A 23,877-nucleotide genomic window follows, 5' to 3' on the forward strand; every position below is an offset into this window, starting at 1 on the left:
ACTCTCTGAAAGGAACGTTTGTTCAAATACAGTTAATACTCTTAGTTGTAATTGCCATACTTCAGCAATACAATTTCGTTAGTTCTTACATACTACAATATATTGTTGCTGACTCAAATAACATCACCGTAGTGTTAGTCGAATTATTTTTTCAAATACACACTTTACCATATCCTAAAATGTGGACGCGAAATCGCGACAGTTTCAAAAGAAACACACGCGCGAGAAAATAGAAGAATCGAAGAAACTTCATGGGATGCCTCTTAAAAAATAAAAGACAAGAAGAAAGCAGAAAATACTTTAGCAAAGTTTCGGTACTTGTACGACCCGTCGACCTTTTCTCAGGCTCCTTAATGATCATTAGAGAGACGCGAGTGTAGCAACACGCTCATATGCCGGCTCATATAAGAATCGACATACGTTTTTGAAGTCTGTCTTAAATTCATCTCCTTGACGAGACTGCTTTCTGGTCAATGAAATCATTTTAGGTTATCTATATCGTACTCTCCTGTGTTTATTGAAACCCAATGTTGTGTTAATGCAACGTTTCATTTCTAATTTATATTATTTCAATCTATTCTTAGATTATAATGCACCTCTGTAAAGTATTTACTATTCCACTATATTTCCGTACCTTGGCAAAACAAAAAGCAACTTATTTTATTTATATATCCTAATAATGTTGCACTTATCCTTAACTATTCCACCGCTTGATTAAACTTATCCGAAATCTTGGACCAAACTGATTCCGAAAAAGAATTTAAATTTCCTATTTTATATACCAAGCTTTATATAAAATACTTTTACAACAATATCACATTACACTTTTAGTTTATTCACGCAGATGGTGAATTTATCGACTTCGTTAACTATTCGTATTGAAATCGAAAGATTAGAAATGAAATGAAAGATATAGAAGAACTCGACACAATTTTACTTTCTTCTTTTCTTCGAGCCCTTGCTGGTGACCTGAGAGAGGATGTTCCTCACTTCCGGAAACGGTTCGTGAGGAGGCTTCGCTTTGGGCCGTGGGAAACCTAGGCGAACAAACGGATCGTTACTAAAATGGAGCCTTCGTACGTTGGCTACTGCCGCGATAAGCGGCCAAGAGTACCGATAAGAAAACGCAGGATAATCCATCGCACGTCTTTGGGTAGAAGCCGATAGTAAAATTCCTTTACGAGAGATCGACTGATCTCGGCCAGGCCGAGATTCACCTCGTTACACGGATCCCCCATAAACTTGCTCCGGTTTATTATACACGTATACATAATACATGTATATGTACATATTATACATAATTAAACCAACTTCCACAGATAGATCAAATTTTAATAATTCAACGTCTGCCGGTTTTCTTCGTCCGTAATAGTAGGAAATCATAAACTGGAATTTCGAGAATATTATAGGCTTCTCGTCTTATAGGGTGTAAAATGTTTCATTTGAATTTCTGATTTTCGTGAGAAGAAGGACTGTCAACGATGTTATTAAACTACAAAGGAAACGAGGAGAATGCAACCGGGGTATTAATTATCTTCTTCCGGTGTTAATATGATAGAACTTTGATTATTAGAACATCGATTAAGTTAATAGGTTATTGGAAACTAATTAGTCGATTAATTTAATAGATTTTTGGAAACTAATAATTCAATAGATTTTTTATTAATGAAAGGTGTGTCTCTTGTCTGAGGATGGTCGCTTATAAAAAAGATTAGAAAATAAAAAGGGGAACTGGAAAAAATACTTACATCACACAAAATAATTTTCTGTTTCAGATGAAATTGTGTTAATATACAAAAAATTATACAAAAATTTAATTACCCGAACAACATGTGTTGCGATTAATTTGAATAACCCAGACTCTACTTTATTCTAATAGACAAGCAAAATATTGGAATGCACAACACCAATTGTTTATTGTCTATTTCCTTAGACTGTATGATGTACTTTTTAATTAACTTTTTCATCTACTTTAAGAACATTAAAAAGTAATATAGGATGCTATATAAAAAATACAAGAGAATTTTAGTTTTCTGTTTTCAGGCAAGAAAAATGTATTCAAAGACACCTGTTAAAACTAGTTTAAATACCATATTATTCCATTAATTCCTTCCACCCCCTATTTACGAGTTACACGACCTCAGAAAGGTTAAAAAATGTACGTCTCGTTCACAGAAACGTGAATATCGCCTCGACCAAACGAAAGCAAATACAAGGAACGCGGGCCGATCTCGAAGGACGGCACAACAAAAATCTTCAATTCCCTCTACGGCACGAAGGAAAGTAAAGCACTTGGAACGATCTAAGGCTCGAGTTCAGAGCAACAAGAATGCTTTGGTACAAGCTTTCGCGAAGTAGAACGCTCAATGAAAGGCAAATAATTAACCCGACATCGAGTTCTGGCTCGTGATGATGTCACAATCCACAATTAATCATGTAAGTAAACGCAATTAAACTTCTGTAAACACGAAACTCCAACTGTACGTGGCCACTGAACCTATGTCTCTCAGTTTGTGTAGCTTCCTCATCGCGCCCTTCTTTTTCTTCTTTATTACCCTTCCCTTCGTCCTCTCATTGATTTTCGCTTTTACTCTTTTCTTCTTCTTTTTTTTTTATTTTACTTCTCCCCTTCCTTCCTTTTTTCTGATGAATGTGCTTTAGTGAGTGCACTAGCGGGATGCATTAGCCGGTAATTGCTACAGCTGGAAAAATGGCACTTGCTGTAAAAACGATTGGCCACTTCTGGCTGATTGCGGAGTCTCAATTGCGTACGTGCGCCACAGCCACAATTCGATATGTTCGAATGGATGTTGCTGAATAATGATAACCAGACACTTTTCGTTTCGAATGTGGTAATCAAATTAGGAAACTTTTACCCGAAACTTGGATTTCGCTCGCGGTGGACGAGTTTTTATCGAACTTCGTTTCCACGTGAAAATCTAATGGAAATATGAATAGGAGATCGAATATTTGCTGTTGAAAACAACGTACGAAAGATAATAGAAATTTAAAAGCAATAATGACAAAGCTCTCGGAGAAGTTTATAAAGAAATAACTAAGAAAGCAGAAGAAATACAAGTGACTTTACAATCTCTTTGCTGTTTACGAATCTACCTTATTATATTTTCATTCTTTAATGGCTGAAATACAGCTAGGATATGAAATAAATCTTTCATAAAATTAAAAATTTGTCATGGAATTAACCTGTTATAACGTTTGATAAATATCAGATTTTGTATTACAATAGATATTTAATTAGAATTAATAATATCAAATAATGGAGAGTGTAATTGAAATGAACAATTATACTAACATTTTGTAATCATCTTTCAACAACTTACCCTTCACCAAAATCTTCATTTGTCTGTCCGTGTCTTTTAATTCACGTCCGTGTAACGGAGGTGTATTCACGAATAAATAACGAAAAGGTACACCAGGATCATCGTCACGCTCTTTTAAGATAGATAGAGCGCACTAAAACCCAATAAATTTTATTATTTCTCGCGAGTAGCTCCATTACTCTTACTTTGTGATGTTTGACTATTTCATTGTGTATAAAACTCCATATAAACTCTCCAATTTTCTAACATAAGCGTTTTATATACCTGCAGTATCTCAATATCAGACAGCATCAACGTCGACGGTACATCCTCATTAAAATCAGATTTGACCTCAAATTCTTCGCTACCTCTGCTACTAATTTCCCCGAAATAGCTGCTTTTTCGTATCGAATCTCTACTTCCGCTCCTAGTCGATGGAGTGTCGAGAACTGGTTCGTCTACGACCACATAAAGTCTACAGGAAAATATTTCACGTTAATCAAATCATCGACCTTTTACGAGTTATCCTCATTTTATTTGATATTAGCAGAATTGCTTCAAAGAAAAAATTAGGTTGTTCGGAAAGTTCGTAATCAATATATTTTTTTGCGTATATCGTGAGATTAAACAAATGAAAATTTATTTGGAACTTGTCGAGAATAATGGAAACTAAAAAAAATTAACAATAAATTAATATCTCACATATGAAAATCACTGGAGAAAATCTTATAGGTTCATTTTTTCCCATTTTTTTATTTTAACTTTTTGTTTAAAAAACATTATTTTAATATGATTCGTAGCCAATAGTAGCTAAAATTTTATACAAAAACAAAAGTATAATTATTAGGAGACGGTATTAAGGTATCATGACAAGCAATATTTTTAAAATTATGAAGAGAATAGAAAAACATGTACTTAGCATTGACACAAAATAGAAAAATAATATTGGTAATTTCAGATTGATTGACGGCTGAACTTTAAACTTACTTTTCCGTAATAAATGAAAAATGTAACATATCGTATTTCTCCGTTATACTCTTCATATAATATTGTTGTAATTTAGCAAGTAAAAAGGAATACTACGTACGCTATAATTGGGCTTCACACTTCGCTCTTATGCACCGGAATCACAGTCGAACAAGAAATAACAAAATAATATCACAATACGTAGCAATGATTTACTTGAGGCAACGACAGGTGTGGAGAATACATCAATTCTATGTTCACTTTAACAAATGTAATTCCAGTATTATTTGTTTCAGTACCTAATAAATTTTATGGAAAATTCCGATCGTTTTCCAAAGAGAGAAATCATGTGAGTAAAAAAGGAAAGAAAAACGGTGCATATATTGTTCCACAGAATGATTGATCTATCAAAATACATGAAGTTCAAATTTTTGTTACATTTCTCTACGAACTTTCCGAATAGTTCGACAAAATCGCCAAACGTACGACGATTTTTCGTGAAACGGAGATACTCGAATCCAACAAGTTGATTATAATCGCGAAGCATTATGTTTACTTTGGACTGCATATCAGCTCGAAGCCGCCTTTAAAGCTGATAAAGTTGTACACGGGCACGTAGTCCCGCTCGGAGATCCGGCAATAAATTCTGAACGGTTGCTCGTCGCAGATTGTCTCGACCTGTGCGAATATCGTGATGCACGTGACCGAATCAAATGAAAATTTATTAACGTTTATACGACTCGCGAACATATTTCTGTCGAATTTTTTGCTGTCAACGACGTTCAATGCGAATTATTATAACGAATTACAGAGACAAGCTATCGTAAATCTTCTATTTAAAAACCAATTCCACGACTGACCAAACTCGCCTTTTTATCAATTCCATTTACCTTTCAATATTGACATTAACATACAATGCCCCACAAGAGGATTCGAACACATATCATTGAAAATTTTAAAGACGAATATAATATAGCGAATGTTATACGAAACTTTTTGGAATTTCATTAGCATTTTAACCAAGACCCTGACGATACGATTATATCGATAAAATTTGAATCAAATCCGAGAACGTAACATCTAAAAGTTGCAAGCATTTATTACAAACATACGCTTAGTAAGAAATTAGACAAACATATAATTAATGCTGAAACTTCTTACGAAATACTGTGGCTTACTACTATAATTTTTGTTGATCTTGGGGAAGTATATACTTGCAATGAATATCCTGTACACCTGTGCTATACAAATTTTCAGATTCGATTCAGATTTTGCCAATATAGTCAGGACAATCGTTGAAGTGCTAATGAAATTTTCAAATGTTTTATATAATACGTATGATATATTCAGAAAATATTTCTAAAAAATCAAACATTTTTACGAGCCAGTGAGAAGTTCATAAAGTTAGGTTTGAATATAATAAATCGATTATTGCGCAAAATTTGAAATGATGGGAAATAAAAGAGGAATCTGTTTTTCACAGTCGAAAAGCTTTTGTATCGTGTACCAAAGAGTTGGAAACGATGTTCCTTCATTTTTCAATATTTTTGTGCGTGCATTCGACTGTAACGTTGAGATAAATCGACACCGGTTCCGTTGTAGATGAGAAATTTTCCATTTATGAAACGGTTGAAAGGTATAATGAAAGCGGCGAGAGCTCTATCACGATTAATATTAAGTGGATTAAATATTGAATGCGCATTAAATTAAATTGCCTTCAATCAGCTGTGAACGTGAAACAACCGAGGATGCCGGAATACCTCCGAAAACGATCATGTCGATAACATTCATGGTCAGTTTAAATAATTCAAACACCGAAAATACAGATCGAGCCTTGATCCTTTGAATACGTTCAAGAATATGCCATATTAACAAACAAAACTGACTTACAAAAATATTCGAACACTTGTATATTCTCATTTTATGAATATAAAATACAAATATATAGTAAAAAGAAACTTATCAAAAAATTTAATAAGATACAACAATAGAATGGTAGATAAATAAAATAAAATCAAAACCTTATAGATCATGTCACATGTCTAAGATTTTTTAAGAATTTTTTTACTAACAATAGATATATGTTTGCAATATCATATAAATATTTTATAATTTTTACATATATTTTCTGATTGGTTTTAAGTCTTACCAATACAATCACAATAGTTATGTCTTATCACGGTGCTAACGATATTTCAAAAAATTTTATACAACACATACAATTATATATATCAAATATTTCTATGATAAGTGTTTAAACTTTCGTGAGCCAGTGTATAATTTCAGCATCGAAACGTGAGTATTATTTTATACCGAATAGAAAAAGAAACAGTATTCTATAATACTATTAAAGAAATATAAAGTATCAAATATACTAAACCGCGGATGGTATCGAAGGTATTCCAACGTTCCACTGGGTATTAGAAGATAGAAAATAGTACGATACATCGATGAAGAGATCGGTAATGTCTGGGAAATGTTCGTTCCTCAAGGTTATTGTCGTTCTCTCGATGGTCATACTGGGATTTCGCACGACGGTCACGTTAACTTCCAGGACCCGACGTAGCAACATAACTGCACACCATAGAAACTTCTACTCTTACAGAAATCTCGAATTTTCTTTCCATTTTGTCTTCTCACATGCTTCTTAAATTTTGTCAATTTCCAAACCAAAAGACGCATAAACACGACACCAAAAGACATAAACATTTCAGATATATATATGTATATATTTTTAAAACGAAGTGAAATTGTCCCTGAAGTTTCGAGCAATTTAATGATTCTCGATATTCGTTGATACACGGATAAAATCATTCTATCGAACGGAATTTTTTTGTTTGTTCGCCTTTCCTTGGACAGACAATGGATTTTCGCAGTTATATTCGGTTATACGTCATTCATCCTTCCAATTTTGTTCGAGTCACAATAAAAATCCCAAGGCGGTGGGGAGGGGAGTCGGGGAGAGAAAAGAAAAACTTGGCCAACCAAACGAAGGACCATTGATTCGGCGTTACGATTTCAAAAGTGTCACGGCAATCCCACATAACTCATACCTTTTTCTCCTCCACGATCACGATATTCCATCCTTGATGACCATACAGAAACGTCCTGAACGGAATTCGAACGTTTTGTAGCACAAGTAACACGTCCCCCTGAGGTAATCCGATCTTTTGATAAATCGTTCTCGGTTTCTTTTCAAAAATCCTTTTTCAAAAATGTTTACGCTTGTCCTCATAACGTCACGTTTTTATCCCAAACTTTTTCAAAGTGGAATAAGAGAGAGATTCGCCGACGATCGTGGTCGCAAAGATTCCTCTTCAAGTTTTCAGGATGATTCGAAATAATTCGCTGGTTTCAATTCGAACGTAGGAAGGAATTAGAGCGCATCACGTTGGAAAATCCTTTAACTGCGTCTATATATTTTCGAGAGCGTTATTCCGCGCGCTTGCGTTTTCGTGTTTAACCAACTGCTTGGAAAACGTTGATTAACGGGAACAGATATTCTGTAATGTATACGCGTGATTGTTATTGGGAAGGAATGAAAATTACGTAAACGTTCGAAGTAGTGCACCGAGAAAATTTAATTTAAAGAATTCTCTAAGTAGGTCCTGAAACACCGCGCCCGTTCATTGCGATGTTGTTCCAATGCCCTACTTATCGAATTGAGCACAATGGTAAGTAGAAAAACAATTCCGTGCTATGAGTTCTTTTAACTTTATCCTATTACGCGGAATGGCAGACAACACTGGAATTTCTATCTCGTTTGTACAATTGCTTGCGGAAGTCGTAAGAAGCAATATTAAAAAATGAAACGTCATAAGCATTAACGAATTTCAACAATTATCAAGAATTTTTCTGTCGTTTCAATTTCTCTCCATAGGAAATTCAACGTGTAACAATCTTGATAATTTATTACCGATTCCTCAAATATTTTATCTAAACTTCATAGAATACTATATTCAAGATTACTGCTTACTAAAAATCACAGCCAACAATGAATAATCAATAATCAATAATAAGTGAATAAAAATAATTACACAATTACCAGGAATCCTCTTTCAATTTCATTTCTCAATTTTCCTCTCTTTTGTAAAAATTACATCCAATTGCCATCGTTGCGAACGTCGACGAATTAAAATAATTGCACAATCGCCGGCTCGATAATTGTTCTTCCATCTGATTTCTCAATGTCGAAAGCTCAACAGATTAGACGATTAAAATTTCCCCCTAAATTGTTTGATTTAAATCTTCTATAATATTAAACTCAAGATTATCGTTCAAGAAATTGCACATCCGCTTCTTTCGCAAAAATCCCAGCGAGCGATCATCTTAATTTTAACTTCCTTCATCTCCATAAACTCCTTCATCTCCACTCGATGAATTGATCCAGCACCTGAACTCGAGGAAACGGAAGTTCTGGACTCCTGATGAATATCCCGAACGAGGGCTGTCGAGTACCGATGGCCCCTTTCGGCCCCATACATATTCGAGTGGCGTCCTCCCGGTTTGATCCACCGAAAGCGGCCGTTTTTGTGATGGAAATGTCTCTCCGGTGTTGCTCCGCTCGTTCCCCCCAACTCGTCACGAATTTCCTACCCTTGGTTCCCGGATAAACACCTCCGGTCCGACCGGAAGGCGGAAAGAAAATCAATGCCGGTTTTCTCTCGATTAACGCGGCGCTGAAAATCGAACGACGATCACGATCGATTCACGTTACTAATATTTAATCGACTTGATCGCAGCAATCCGTAACCGCTTCGAAAATAATTGTCGAGACGAGATGGTTCTCTGGAGTAGAAGGTTAGCTATCGAGCCAAGTGGTTGTTGCTTCCTGTTCCCGTGGAAATTGAAAATTAAAACAGGTCAGGCCAAGTCGGCCTGCAAAGATAGCTTGCATCGCGTCAAGATAGATGACGAAAGATTCTTCCTCTGGTTTCACAGAAAATTGCTAGGGCAGATAGGATGAGATACTAATGCAATTTCTTGTTCCAAGATGGATCAATTTGGTTTGAAGAATTATATGGGTAATTTTAACGCGGAGAAATAATCGTTGATTTTTAAGTGGAACTAAAAGTTTCGTTCCCTCTAGTATTCAAGCGTAAAATTAACCAAACGATGAAAGAGAATGAACATCGGCGATAATGCTTTTCTTTATTTGATTAAATTGCAAATTATTGTAATGTTTTATTTCACTTGTATCGCCACGCGTTCTCTGCCAAAGGAATTCCAATTTTCTCGACAAATGGTCAAACGTGTTCGCTCGAGTTCACGTTCCGAACCTTTTTAAACTACGTTCTGCCAGCGCACCGCAAAAAAGCACGCACATGCTCCCCCCAGAAAGAGATCTTGCTTTCGTGCACGCGTAGATATAATATTTATACCAGCAGACGCAATCGTTCGTAAATAACATTCGATTGCACTGACGAATTCGATACTTTGTAACCATTGAAACAATACTCTTTATCTGCGTCGCACGGAACAAAATACAAAAGAATCCTTTATAACGTAAAACACATATTGCAATATTACACAATCTATGTGTTATTGTCTTCCATTGACATTTATATCTTCATCGTTCGTGATATAACAATTTTTAATTGCTGCTTTGTAGTTATAAATGGAAGATTCTGCGAATAACGTGATTTTATCGATTTCCAAATGATTTAAAAATAACAACGTTCTTAAAATGTTTGATATCTCAAAATTCTAGGCTCCCTTTTATATAATCTACAGAATGTGTCTCGTTAAATTTGCCAGCGATTCAGCAAGTATCAGGGAAAAGTCCCTTTCAATGGACCTTCGAGTATAAAAACCGGTACTTTTTCCAGGCAACCATAACAGCGATCCAATAACGGCATGTACTCGTTATTTCAAACCTCCTCGCAATTTTCCAATCCACGAAAATCGATATGCACCATGGAAATAGAATTCTGTTACAATATTCTATGTCCTTATTGTCTTATAGGATGTTTTTCGTTGAATGTGTTCGCGGATCCCTTTGCATTTACTTCCTAACAACGATATCGTTCTAAGAATATTAGAACAATGTTGTTTTATTTTATTTATAAATATACGAAAGGCATTAAATATTCGCAGGTCCTTCCATTGTATCTTTGAAAATGTTGATAATACACACGAAGGAATAAAATTCTTCAGCACTCTTAAATTTATCTCGTCGATGATTTGGAAAAATTCACAGAGGAACCTTGTAAAGAAATTTCTTATGCGAAGGACAATATTTTTCCCAACAACGGGTGCCGATCCAACAACTGAAACTTACAAGGGCTTTAATTACGCCCGCTGCAAATATTTGCATTTCAAGTGGCTTTTGCTTGCCTGCATAATGTTTGACACAGTTGCAGCAACAGAGATGGGCTTAGCTGCCGGAGCACGCTTCTAAGTGCTACTACGAGAGGCCACTTTGTGAACCACGTAATTCCATGATACTAACAATGAAAATCGCTAAAAAATTTCACATCGAATTTCCGTACATACGCATTTTTCTGCTGCCAGTGGAAAAAAAAATCTAATGACCGATTTCCATTTAGTACTGGCCAACTCTGGTCAAGCGACTTCTCGATAATCCGAGTGCACTCTGCTCATCGTTTCGTTATCCATTCGCTCGTGAAATGTTTTCAATTTTCAGGATATGGCTTTTATGGAGGTTAGCCGAGCAGCTGAAGCAGCTTGAAATCCCTTCGAATAATTTCCAACGCTGCTGTAACGGGCTCGTTTCCCATTTGACGAGTTTTGACGAAGTACCATCGAAATGGTATTCTGCCTTCTTGGCGATCTCCGTCGTGCCGTATTTCTTATAACAAGAATACCACGTAACATCGCGAAATTGGGGCAACGTCCGTCAAACTACGATTAAACTTACAAACTCTGTCCCTTGGTCGTTGTTATCAGTCGGCCTGGTTGGAAAGAGTCGTTGAAACGGATCTTTGTCTCCTTAGTGAGTCGTGTGTTCAAGTATTTTAGCACTCTACTGCAGTATATCTTGAGTGAATTAGAGGTTTTGCGTGATACGAAGGATAGCACGAAAGTAGAGCAAAGTTATATAGAACTGGAGTGCAAAATCGGAAACATAGGGGCGCGAATGTTATCAGTTGCTCCATTTGTAATGACTGTATCTGCCTATCGACCTGCGTTCCGCGATAAAACACACTTGACGTATATCCAGCTCGACCATTCGCAACACACAAATCAGTCGACGTTGGATCACAAGGTTCGATTTTTCTTGGAATCCTGTTCGCGAGCAAGTTTCTTCATGAACAGGTTACATGAATCCCCGGGAAACGCCGAATGAAAGCGGCAGGAAATTTGCTGGAAATCAAGTTAGAAAGCAACGTGTTAGCGTCGAATAATTTCATTGAACTCTGTACGATGAGCTTTCCAATATCAAGCTGGATTGTGTCCCGTTTGAAAATCCGATTGGCTATTCCCGGTTCGTTATCTGATTTGTCCTGTTATTTTGCGAAGGAAATGGAAAGAGAAGCAAGGCAGACAGAACAGAGCGTTTTTTGTGTCCGATGGAAAACTCTGTTGCGATCAATCGGCCCGCATCGTTCTACGGGGACATCGAGAGTAAGTATCGCCGCAACAGCTTTTCGAAAAAAAAATTTATTCCGCGCCGCTCGCTAGCTGGAAAGGGTTTTATGTACGGCAAGCTTTCACAAGCAATTTCCCGGGGGTGAGCGAATAACTGCGTATATCCCGTAGGTGAGGTCTCTAACGTCGTTTTAACGACGCTGCGCTGTCGAGAGCGCTATGCGAACCAACGACGAGAAACAAGATTTTCGTTCGACCTACCAGCGACAAAAATAAAACTGTATCGGAAAATCCCGATATTCTTTCACGATCCTCGTCGTAACATTGCTACGCATTTAAACAGGATTAGCGCAAACTGTCGGTACTCGTGAATTTTGCAGCAGCACTCTATCTTTGCAAAGATTCGTACGTATCTACCGACTAATATACCCGAAGAACAAATTTCTCCAAAGTTGTTGATTTACCACTGTGAAAAGCTATCTCAAATTGTGTGTTTCGAAGTTTTCTAAAACCTCCCATTCGTATCTTCTCTCATTATATCTTTGACACGTTTTTGTCCTGAAAGGGACACCGAGACTCTTTAATAATAATAATAAAGAACTATAAATACAAAAATAATATCAAGAACATGATCCGAGTACTGTCTATCCAGACAATAGAAGTGTTAGATTCTATCTTCCAAAGACCAGAAAAACAGACAAAATCTTAAAAGTGTCACGAATCATACAGTCGAAGCCTTTAACACAACTATATTCAGAACCGCTTAATAGCACTCAAACGTAAAGGTAATGATATTCTTTGAGGCAAAATACACCCGGAAAAACTACGAAGTTTCTTACGAATATATTTTTAGAACGTAATAGGATGCACGGCCTTTAAAACGCGGTTTACTTCATACCGATATCTCAAATGGTTGCCGGGGCCTCAAAGTGCAAGCGTACAGGCGCTGAATTCTTGGATGCACTGTGACCTATTTTTTTTTCCAGCAGCAGTAAAAAAAAAAAAAAACTGTTGGATCAGCGTTTACCAGTGACCAGTGCACGCAATGGGATGCAGGCAGGTTGGTGAGGCAGGTTTGTGATGACGTGCGAGTATCAGGTACGAGAATGGCGACAAATTAAGTCTCGCTTTGAGCAACGATATCTCGGGAAACGGAAGACGCTTCGGGACGGAGGCATTTGGTCCAGAAAAAATGGCTATGTTCCGAATTATTGTGGATTAAGGTAAAAGAGGATTTGATAAAATATTGAGAGGAATATAGAGATTTCTTATGAGTTTTTGAGGTAATTTTTTAATAAAATCATATAACGGTAGATATTATGAATGTTGCCTTGAAAATAATGTTATAACTAGTATGAGAATTCATTGATTTCCTAAGCAGGGCAATTCGAGGTGAGTTCCACTTTGACAGGAAAACCAAGCTTATTCTGCGCAATCGGAGGATCGAAACGACAGTTTGATATGACAGATAGGAGGCAAGGAAATTAAATGAAATCTTGAAATTCGAACGAAACAAGACTCACGTCGCGGAGAAATGATTCTTGTATCGACTTGTTGTCGTTTTACAGAAAACGCAGCCGTATTCGTGACAAGGAGGAGAACGAAGTATTTTATTGTCAGAATGAGCGAAGACGCAAACGACAGAAAGCAATTACGTATAGTTGTCGAGTTTTCAAAGAAATAATGTGGAAAGGTGAGAATGTTCTCCTCGCTGGTAAAGTGATAAAACAGGTACACGCGGAAACTGGAATAAAGAAGAAAGAAACGGAAATGATCTCATTAACCAGGTCGGAATTCAGCGGACCATATAATATTGACAGAATCGCTTGGAAGAAATTCGAAGCGTTTTTCTCCGTCTGGAAATCCTTTCTCGCGTTTCTGAAACCAATGCATTTCACTGAGCAGTTTCTAAATTTATGCTTCAAATTCTCCTTGAAAATTGAGAAATACTCGTGAAATAAAGTACGAGCATTTGAGAAGTTCTTTTTGAAGAAACGACAGCCTACATATCAGGATTAGAAATGCAGTGTTTTGGAAAACTTCGTAACTTTCATTTTAGGTTTGATGGATATATAATGTAAAAAAATTACTAAAACATTAGAAAGAATCTCCCAAAGATTAATAAAAATTTATATCGAAATATTCAAATCGTTTTTCCAATTTGTTTGGTCGATCATTATCGAGATACAACTTGAAAGATGAGCAAGGAGCCACATACAGCAAAGTCTCATCTGTTGCACGCGAAGGATTAATTTCAGGTGGCGACGAGAAGATCTTGTTTGCAATTTCTTGCCCCACGGGTATTAGTTCAACGAAATCTTCATGTCTGAAATTTCGCCCCACCTCAATTCGCGTGCATATACCGACATGTTTGTATGACGTACGATCCCTATGATTCTAGGGAACTTTAGCATCTGCTCGTTTCTTGTCTACAAATCCTTCAGAACTGGCAGCTATGATCAGCAAGAAAAAATCTTCTCAATTGCTAGAACAGATTTCATCGCCGTTAATGTTACTTCTTACTCTACTCTTTTACCCGTACTATCGTGACTATTGTTGGAAATACGAATGTTTAGAAAGCTTTTTGAGAAAATTGTTATACTTGAAATTCGGTAATTTTAATTTAACAACTTTTAATTTGAATATCTAAAAATTGGGTGATTCGCAATTTGAAAATTCGTAAATTGGAACATTTGAAATTTGAAACGAAAACTTCCATTTAGAATTTGCTAGCGCCACGGGCAAAACTTCTCTTCGTTCGTACTAAGAAACTTTCGACAGCCGAAATTATTCCGAATGTTTCACAACAGTATTGGTAGTGTAGCGTAGAAAACGACGCAAGTTTGTCAGGAGGGAAAGTCAGGAATCCGGAGTATCAAAATTTAATAACCATCCCCCTGAGATCCCGTGAGCGGAAGCTCGACACCCGTACTTCAACCCTTCGAGGGTTACCTCATGGAACTTTCAGAATTAATCCGAGCTAACTCGGAAACGACTCTGTTTCTGCTTAGACAAAGTTCAAATGCCGTCGCCAGCGTGCTATCTGACCCCGAGGCTTTCTAGGATTTCCACGCTCTCCTAGCCCCGACTATCCTCTTCTACTCTTCCCCTATACACCAGTGTTTTCTCTACCTCATTTAAGGTTACGTCCCGTGAGAAGTTACGCCGGACCTCGTTCAAACTTTCTTGAGAAATCGGCGAGTCGAAATTAATTAGCAACAGAGACAATGATCACCGCCAGCCTCCTTGCCCGCTTTCACTCGTAACTGGCAATCAAAATTTATTCGCAAGTTTCTGTTCTTCTCGAGCATCCTTCTCGAGCGAAGTTAGAAGAAATCTCCAACAGAACTTCGACTAACGGCGTAGTCGTAGAAAATGGTACTGCTAATTGTACCAGAAGCATCGTAATTTGTAAGTACTGATGAAGATCTTGCTCCGATTAAATAAAACTGAATTCTGGCAGAATATTTTCTTTTTTTTTTTTGTACTATAAACGATAATATGTTAAAGCGAAGTCGAGTTAGAATTAAATATGAAATACTCTAAAGAAAGGAATTTCTTTGGCAATTAATTTCCACCCTTACACAGATTATAAAGGTACAGTATTATAATAATGAGTTTGCGAGAGGCTAGTACCGTGAGTTCCAGACGGAAGAATAAAATTTCGTTATTCGAGATGGAAAGAAACTCACCTTGACCCAGAATTTCTGTTTAAGTTTCCACGATTATTCAGTCACACTCCCCCGTCGTTCTGGATTTGCCTCACTCTGCCTTCTGTTTCCACCCTGAATCGCGTTGTCCCACGGGTGTTCAGCTACTTCCTACAAAAGATCAAAATAACGCTTATCAATCTCCGTGAATTTCGTAAACGAGAATTTCGTGTTTTAAGGTTAAAGAGGAAAACGGGGACGCGGCATTGCCAATGGTTTTCTAAATGCAGCCTTATTTTCAATGGCTCTTTACTCGCTCGCTCGTGAAACGGCACACACTCGAACATTATCGCTCCTCTATTCTTTACCTAATTAACCCGTTCTTAAGACGAACGCTATGGTCTACGTCTTTTAGTGGACCAGGCAATTTGTATTCCATAATGTAATCACGATATTTTTACGATTTTTACAGCATGAAGAGTTTTAATAATTTTCTAGAGAACATAGGAAATCAATTTTCTAAAATGTATCAATTTAACGTATATTATGGCTTTTTACTATGATTTTTTTCTGATGTAGTTGTTGATCTTCGTAAATAGCAAGTGACAATAAAAGCATAAGACAGGAACTGTTTATGTGGCACGGGTGCGCGATAGAATAACAAATTATTTCATTCGGTGGAGATCTAGAGGACTAAAAAAGGTGCACATGTGGAATGAAGTGATACCCAATTAAAGCTGTCCGTGGTGGTCGCATAAAACTTCTCGGGTAGCGGCGTCGAGCTACGAATAACAAACTAATAAGCCTATTAGTGTGAAAAAAACGCGGTGTGGCCGAGTGAAGCTAACTCGCATAATTAAATTTCATCTTGAGACAGAGCAACGCGGAGTCGCCGGCGAATATTTTACCAACGAAAATTAATCGAGCAACATTCAATTTGACGCGCTTGACTACGGCTTAATTGCGTGCAAACTTCCTGCCTTAGTGCAAAATTTACCCGAAAAATCCCATTATTTTCCCTTGCGTTGCTCGTTTTATAGCTACTCCAAACTTAGTTTCATCAGATTAATATCAAAAAATGTGCCTCAAAATCACTGAATCTGAATTAAATTGTCTCGCAAGTTACATATATATGTTATTATTAGTTATAGTATTATATAGTTATATATATAATTATAATTATATATTATTTCATTTAATGAGTGAAATAAACCAAATAAAATCATGTTCTACGATAAAATAGAAATACAGTATTGCTCTTTTAAAATTCAATAGAAGAAGTTGTTTTACCTAAATTAAAATAGCCAAGCTCCATCGCCCCCTGCTGTTAATTAGAAAAGATCGTGATCGTTGCGTCTTCGATTTCAGTGAAAGTTTGTAGGCTTGAAGAAGAGCCAAAAATAGAGGATGCTTTTTCTTTTGCTCTAGTCTAAACCATCACCCAAACCTTCGTCCAAACGTTGACCCCAACACCTTAACCATAACCATAAACCTAATCTTGGGTGAAGGTTTGGATGTAGGTTTGGTTTAAGGAAACGAATTAGAAAATATAGCGAGAGTACTGAACCGTTCTGACGCTCATTCAATAAACACGAACCGATGAAAGAACCTAGAACGGATCAGGCTAGGCAAACTACAATTTTCCAGAACGTCACCCCTATCGAGAAAATGATCTCGAAGGGAGTGATAGAAAAAAAAAAAAAAAAAGAAGAAGCCCGTCCTTACAATCCTCCCTGATCCACATTCATCTGCGTGTTAACACTCTCAGACCCTTGTCTCTTCTTTTTCACCTGCAGGAGTTCGCAGACCTCTTCATGCTGCTCGTATCACTCGGGTACACGGTATCGCTACGACATAGAGTGTACGAGGTTCGTGTCCGTTGGTAACTTTGTGTAATTCCTTTTTCGGCAAGAATCGGTTTCCAGGAGGGAGGTATCGGGGGTGGAAATGAGATTTCTAGGGGCAATTTGGAGCGAGTTTACTTCTAAAAGGATCGAGATGAAGGTCTTGGAAACGAAGAAGAAAAAGAAGTAGACAGGGTCGACGGTTGACTAGCACGAAACGCGAGTAAGAGGAGGATGATAGACGAGCAAAGGGGGAGAGGGGTGAAAGTGCAGAATGAGCTGCCTTATTATAAACTGCTGAAGAAAATTTATCAAGCACCTCTCGTGAACTATCTGAACTTAGTTGGAGACGCAGGCGGGAAAAGGCACCAGGAAAACTCGAAAGAGATGTGAAATGAAACTCGATAGGTGGGATCGATCTACCACGGAAAAGAAATTCGCGACGATTGATTACTTCCCAGCTGGTACCGCGAAGCTGTGTGGAAAAAATCAACGTTGCTATTTTTATTGTATTATAGCGCAAGATGGAATTGTGATTTGATTAAATTCCTTGTTTCTATAGTATTGAATGTTACGGATTCAATTACAGTTACGAAAGAACACAAATTTCCTCGGGATCAGATGAGTTTACTCATGGAGTTTGTTCCGTTCTCCGGATAGAGGATTATAGGGAGAAATGTGGCTGGATTATTTTAAGATGTGAAACATAAACTTCCAAGAAGTTTCCCAACCGACTTCAAACACATCTCAGGGTCTTAATACGGTTTAAATCGTTGTTAATACCTAGACGATAATTTACTTCTGACTCAAGCAAGTGTGTACCTTCTAAATTAGGAGGTTGACTATGAGTGACAAAGAGCAAACATTTTACCATGTATTAGTTTGTAATTCAACGTATAGGCATGATTTCGATCGTTTTTAATTCGTCTATTTGTTCCTTTTTTCCTCTCTTTTTTTTTTTTTTTTTACTTATTTTCAAGAAAAGTAACTCGTCATTTTCAAGAACACCAAGGCAAAGTATACCCACCATCAGCGGAAAGTTTTGCGTTTCGCATAAATTCCGTGGAAACGATGAAGGAAAGGAGAAAATCGCAGGGAAGTTGGTGCGGCGAGAATTTCGCATCCGTTACCGTTGAGATACCGTGGCATTATCGGGCGAACCTGAACGTCCAGGAAAAAATCCACCCATATTTTCCCCCGTAACCGGGAAATACATTTCAATTACTGTCAAAAGTATGAAATTCCTTGAGAATATCCCAAGCTGTTTCTTCCCTCTCTTCGTAAGCTTCTAAATTGTTCCTTTCTCGAACGATTTTCGACTTCTTTCACATTCTACCCGCCACATTTATCTCTATTCCTATTAAAAATATTTATTTTATAAATGAACTTTGATATGAAAACTTTGGAACCCTAACTCCTCCTCAAATGATAGCCATCCCTTTCCCTTATTCTGCATCTTAAGCATATTTTCATCTAAATTAAAAATAATTAATTAAATCAGCGGGGTTAAAAATTCTAAAGTCCGAAACTTAATTAATTTTTGAAAAACGTCGGATCAAAGTCTACACGGAAAGCAAGCGAGGTTTCTTTTAGACGATCGTCGACTCTTTCCTTTCCTCTCATTTTATGTCTTAAACTCATTTTCATCTAAGTTAACAATCTAATTAGAATGAGAAATTAAAATTACAAATTTCAATGTCTGAATTTTAAGATCAAATGGAAAACTTGAAGGCTTAACTAACGACATGTCCAAACGAAAGAGAGATCTTTGAAACGGACTTTGCACCACAGAAACAATCCCGTCGTATCTACCCAGCCATTTCGAAAGCAACTTTACCGTGTCGATCCAAAATTGTACGTGTACCTCCACTTCGCCTGGCGACTATTTCAACGACTTTTCATACGGGAGAACAAAAGAGGCTTTGACGCGGTGGTTGTAGTAGCGTCAGCCAGCGTGATTCACCTTTGATTTCCATACAGACAAATCTTGCGACCGCTTCTAGATATAAAGGTTGAAAATTTTCAAAAAGAATCGACGCCGTTTTGTGAATCGCGCATCGCTCTCAGGACTTTCTTTATCTTCTATTCATCATTCCTCAGTGATTTTCTTCGCTCGCCTTAATCATTCTCCTCGTCTTCCATTTTTCGTAATTTGCAGCTCGTTGCGGTACAGAAAGCAAGGTTATTTACATTTTTAAACGATCGAACGCAGCAAGTGATGAAGACCGTGTTTAATTAGTTATGGCCGATGAAGTAAAGCAGGCTTAGACGGAGTCATTTTAATTTATACTTCTTTATACGCGACTCGAACAGGGAGAAAGAGAATTTCTCCGAAACGATGAACCTCTTTATCGTTACAGAAACGGTTATTATCTACGTTCGCTTTCGCCCCTAATATTTGCAACAAGTTCGACCACGTTTCTCTCTGGCACAACTTCGGAAATTTCAACTTCAAAGACGGCCCTTTACAAGGAAGTTGCATCTCGAGCTCGAGCATTTCAAGCTCGATGCTTCCTTCCTGATACAAAGCAGAAACAAAACAGAGATCGGAGAGGAGCGGTAGCCAACGAGGAATGATTTTTTAATCTTACTCTCGGGAAGGAAAACGAATTTTGATCGTCCGATTCTTAACCGTGTTTTTTCCATAATTGAAAGTTGGAGAAATTTCACGATCTGTCCTTTTCCCTTCAACATTGATGAAACTTCTCTGTTTCAATCTGCAAGTCTCGAGATATTCCAATCAATTTCTCGAACGCGAAATTGCTGAGCGGCGAACTTTCACTGCCTGGAAAGTTTTCACACGAGTAGCTACAGCGACTCGTGCGAAACTTTCATTCGGAGAAATTAAGCTCCTTTGGAATTACTAATTATACCTCTCTTTTGTCATCGTAAAATTGTGCTTCGTTTTATAACCACGATTAATCGTCTTTTGCCGTTGTAGTACTTTTTATTTATTTATTTTCCCCATTAAACTCTTGAGGGGCGAGTTGATTAAGCCCAGGGGAGGAAACATGATTTTCTTTTGTCTTTCAGAATTGTATTTTCTTAAATATATTTATAGAAATGTATTAAGCAAAATAGATCAAATATTTTATCCTTGTGTCTTTGAAAATCGTGTTGAAATTTAGATAAAAATTAGATATGCAAAAATTATATATACTAGTACCATTTAAATGGCTTAATTAAAAATGGTATTTAATAATTATTAATACAATATAATAATTCTGAAAAAGGCATATAGAACATCTAACTGAATGAAACTCATGCATTTCACAATTGCAGATATAATCATGAAGTATATGCTGTATAAATGGCACATTACTAATTGCTCCATTTCTGTCATAGCAAAACGGTACTTTCGCTTACAACCACGATTAATCACCTCCTACCGTACATTACTATTTTAATTAAAAGTAATTTGGACATCGAATTTATACAAAACAAAATTATTAGTGAAATAAAGTAATTCCAAGAGAGATTGCAACTCGTTTCCCAAACAAGACATATGTGTGATGCATCAAATACAATGAAAGCTGTGTATATCACGGTCCCAGATATAATTATAGGGTGCACTAAGCCGTGTAAATGAAACATTAATATCCACCACTATCCAGCCTCAGCGTATATTCTCTCAACGTTACAGTATTGTGAAATCATTCAACGGGTTCCTCGACGAAGATTAAATCGGGCCGTGCGCTTAATTATGTTTGATCTCGCTAATTTAAACCCAGCAGCGAATCAAGCCGTGCTGGACACATGTACCTGCGTGGTTCAGCTATCTCTTAATTAATAAATCTATACGATAATTTTAAAGTTGGCTCATCGACGACCGATTAATTAATGTGAAAGTAGAGCGAAAAAGATATCTCTGTACCGATTCTGAAATTTAATACGTCGGCTTAATGAAATTGAAATTTTTTATTAGGAGTTTCATTAACGGTTTCGTAATTAATTGTTCTTAAATGTACAATAATTTATTACTGGTTATACATTATTTAAAGATATCATATTGGAAAATAAAAAGGATGTATGTTTCTGCGATTTTACAAAATATAGGGGATGATTTCACATGAATAAATCGAAAACGTAGAAAAAATATTACGGTTAATGGACATCTCTGTAAATTAATATATTTCTATTTAGGTTTATGTTTATTGTTCGACTTGTGAGAACATAGAATGAAACCAGGATACAACACGATGCAACAGTAGAAATTTAATTTCATAGAAAAATACGAAAAGGTAAAGTGCATACCCATGGGAATGAAAAATAATTTCAACAATTTTCGAAATGATCAAACGTATCCTGTTTCTCCACTACCCAGTAAAGCAAACATGACTGGGAATATTACACCATAAGCAAGATTTATTACCGTTTATTAAATAAAAATTTAGTATTAATTTTCCCGAAAGCAAAGTCTGGTATGAAATAAATTTAATTTTTCATTTTCGATGTACTTTGTAACGTAATATCATCTCCTAATTTATATTATTACGTTATATGGAACACTTTGGGTACATACATTTTGTACGTGTAATTTTTATTCGAAATTTCCTTTTGTATCAGCAATTTAATTCCAGTCGAGGAAGTCGACGAACGAAAATAACAGGAAACTGGTCCAAACAGTTTCCTAAACGTTCGCGATCTACGAGACGAATGAAGGTCCGAACGAAAAGGAAGCAGACTCGGGGTGCACAATAAAAGCGGCGCCTGCACGCTGAGTACTAAACCTTTGACGATGTTGAATCGAATGGTCACGGCAAAAGGGACCCAGCCGTAAAACCATCGATAAACTTGTCGACCTATAGTTGCTATCGCGGTACACCAACGTGCGAGCTTTTGTTACATGCGGTTGGGATAGGCATCCGCCACATTCGAAACGATCCTGAATTTTAAGGGGATTTACATGTGACTTAACTATTTAACGGTGAATATCGCGACGCTAGGAAAATTTTGTGGAGCTTAGATAGATAAGGAACGAATAAGGCTATGGAATGAATAAGAACAATTGAAACCTATTTGCGAGGTATACTACAATGGACAAAAGTTGAATTTTATTTTTCTATTACTGCGTTCATTCACTATAAAAGGAAGAACTGGAAGATGATTTTTTATAAAATATAGTATCTATTATCTATTAAAGTATCCATTAAAATTGTAGTATCGTGGGCAAAAGGCCCAAGATATCGGTCGAACCGTATACAAAGTGGCGAGAGCCGTGACGTCGTCGAGTACATCAATGTGTCGTCGGTCCTTTCAAGTGGACAGTTTTGTGGAAAGAGCCTGCGTGACCCTGGCCACGGGGTTTCGGGACACGTGTTCGATGGGACGAGAAAAGACAAAGAGACGCTAAGGGTAGAGTTAGTTGAGACGCTAGCGAGAACGAATGCAAAAGGCGTGCAGTATGAGTTGATAAGCGAGAGCGTGCGAGTGCAGATGCCGAAGACGAGAGTTGTAGAGTTGCTAGCGTTGTAGAGAGATCGAGTTGTTAGAGTTATAGAGTTGCGAGAGTGATTTGAGCGGAATAAGACTTTTGTGTTTTAGTTCAAGTTGAACATTTATCGTTCTCTGTCCAATTAATCTCTGTTATTTTTACTTATCTTAAATAAATAGTATTAGGAGAATTTTACAAATCTAAATTATCCTAATCCTATCCTTTTTCCGATACTACAAAATATTTGAGAGATTTCTACTAATCTAATAAAAGAAGAGATAATATATCGAGAGAAATTAGCTTAATCTATAATATTACAATGTCACTGATTTTTATCGAAGACAATTTTTAATATTAGGTTATCGACCGAATAATGACTAATTTTCGTACAAGTTTTGGCAGATTAAGAAAATTGTTTCATACGAAAGCCGACAGAAACCATTACGATAAATAAAAAGTTTGAGATCTTTGAGAACTCCAATGTATTTGACGTTATGAAATTAATTAACGATAAAATATGAAGTTCGATGGAAAAAGAAACAGAGTTTCTTAGGGCTCTTCCCACTCAAGTTTTTGCCTTCATGAAACAAGGGTACGCGTTAGAATGAATGATCGAGGGCAGAACAAACGAAGAGTAGATTAGAACGAAGTCAGTAAAAGCGATCTAGGTTGCCAGCTGACAAGCTAGCAATGACTGATCGACGCAGGTTGCTACTATCCACGTCGTTTCTCTCCGTCACGGGTATTGTTCGCGGACTAATTAGATTCTCCTTGAGATTAATCGCGAAATTCGCCTAGCTCCGATGGATCCAACCCACCAAGCTCCCGTACACCACCGCCGATTATTATTGTCTATCGGAATAATCAGTCCGAAGTTCCGACAACCGGAATGTAATTAACAAGAACCGCTAAATCACGGTTGGATTCAGATCTGTCTAACAATGAATCTTCGTTAGGCTTTCTGTTATGCTAATGATACGCACCTTTCTGGATACGACAACAGGAAATCTCTGGAATACAATTGAATTCAACCAAACGAGAAATGTCTAGAGATTACTCCCGCAGCTATATACGATTTTTAGAGGCTATTATTTTGACAAAATACACTTTTA

The 23,877-nt window shown here is 36.9% G+C and overlaps 1 protein-coding gene across 1 annotated transcript in view; it reads right to left on the reverse strand.

The window, feature by feature from the left end:
* The window catches only part of LOC100643339, a 138,808-nt gene that overhangs the window by 70,817 nt on the left and 44,114 nt on the right, over window positions 1-23,877 (reverse strand). Inside the window, exon 2 of the mRNA XM_012315328.3 lies at window positions 15,530-15,658. The gene's annotated coding sequence lies outside the window, so the exon portion shown is untranslated. The remainder of the gene's footprint in view (window positions 1-15,529; window positions 15,659-23,877) is intronic.

Source organism: Bombus terrestris, chromosome 13 (genome assembly GCF_910591885.1).
Source record: "Bombus terrestris chromosome 13, iyBomTerr1.2, whole genome shotgun sequence".
NCBI classification, from domain to species: domain Eukaryota; kingdom Metazoa; phylum Arthropoda; class Insecta; order Hymenoptera; family Apidae; genus Bombus; species Bombus terrestris.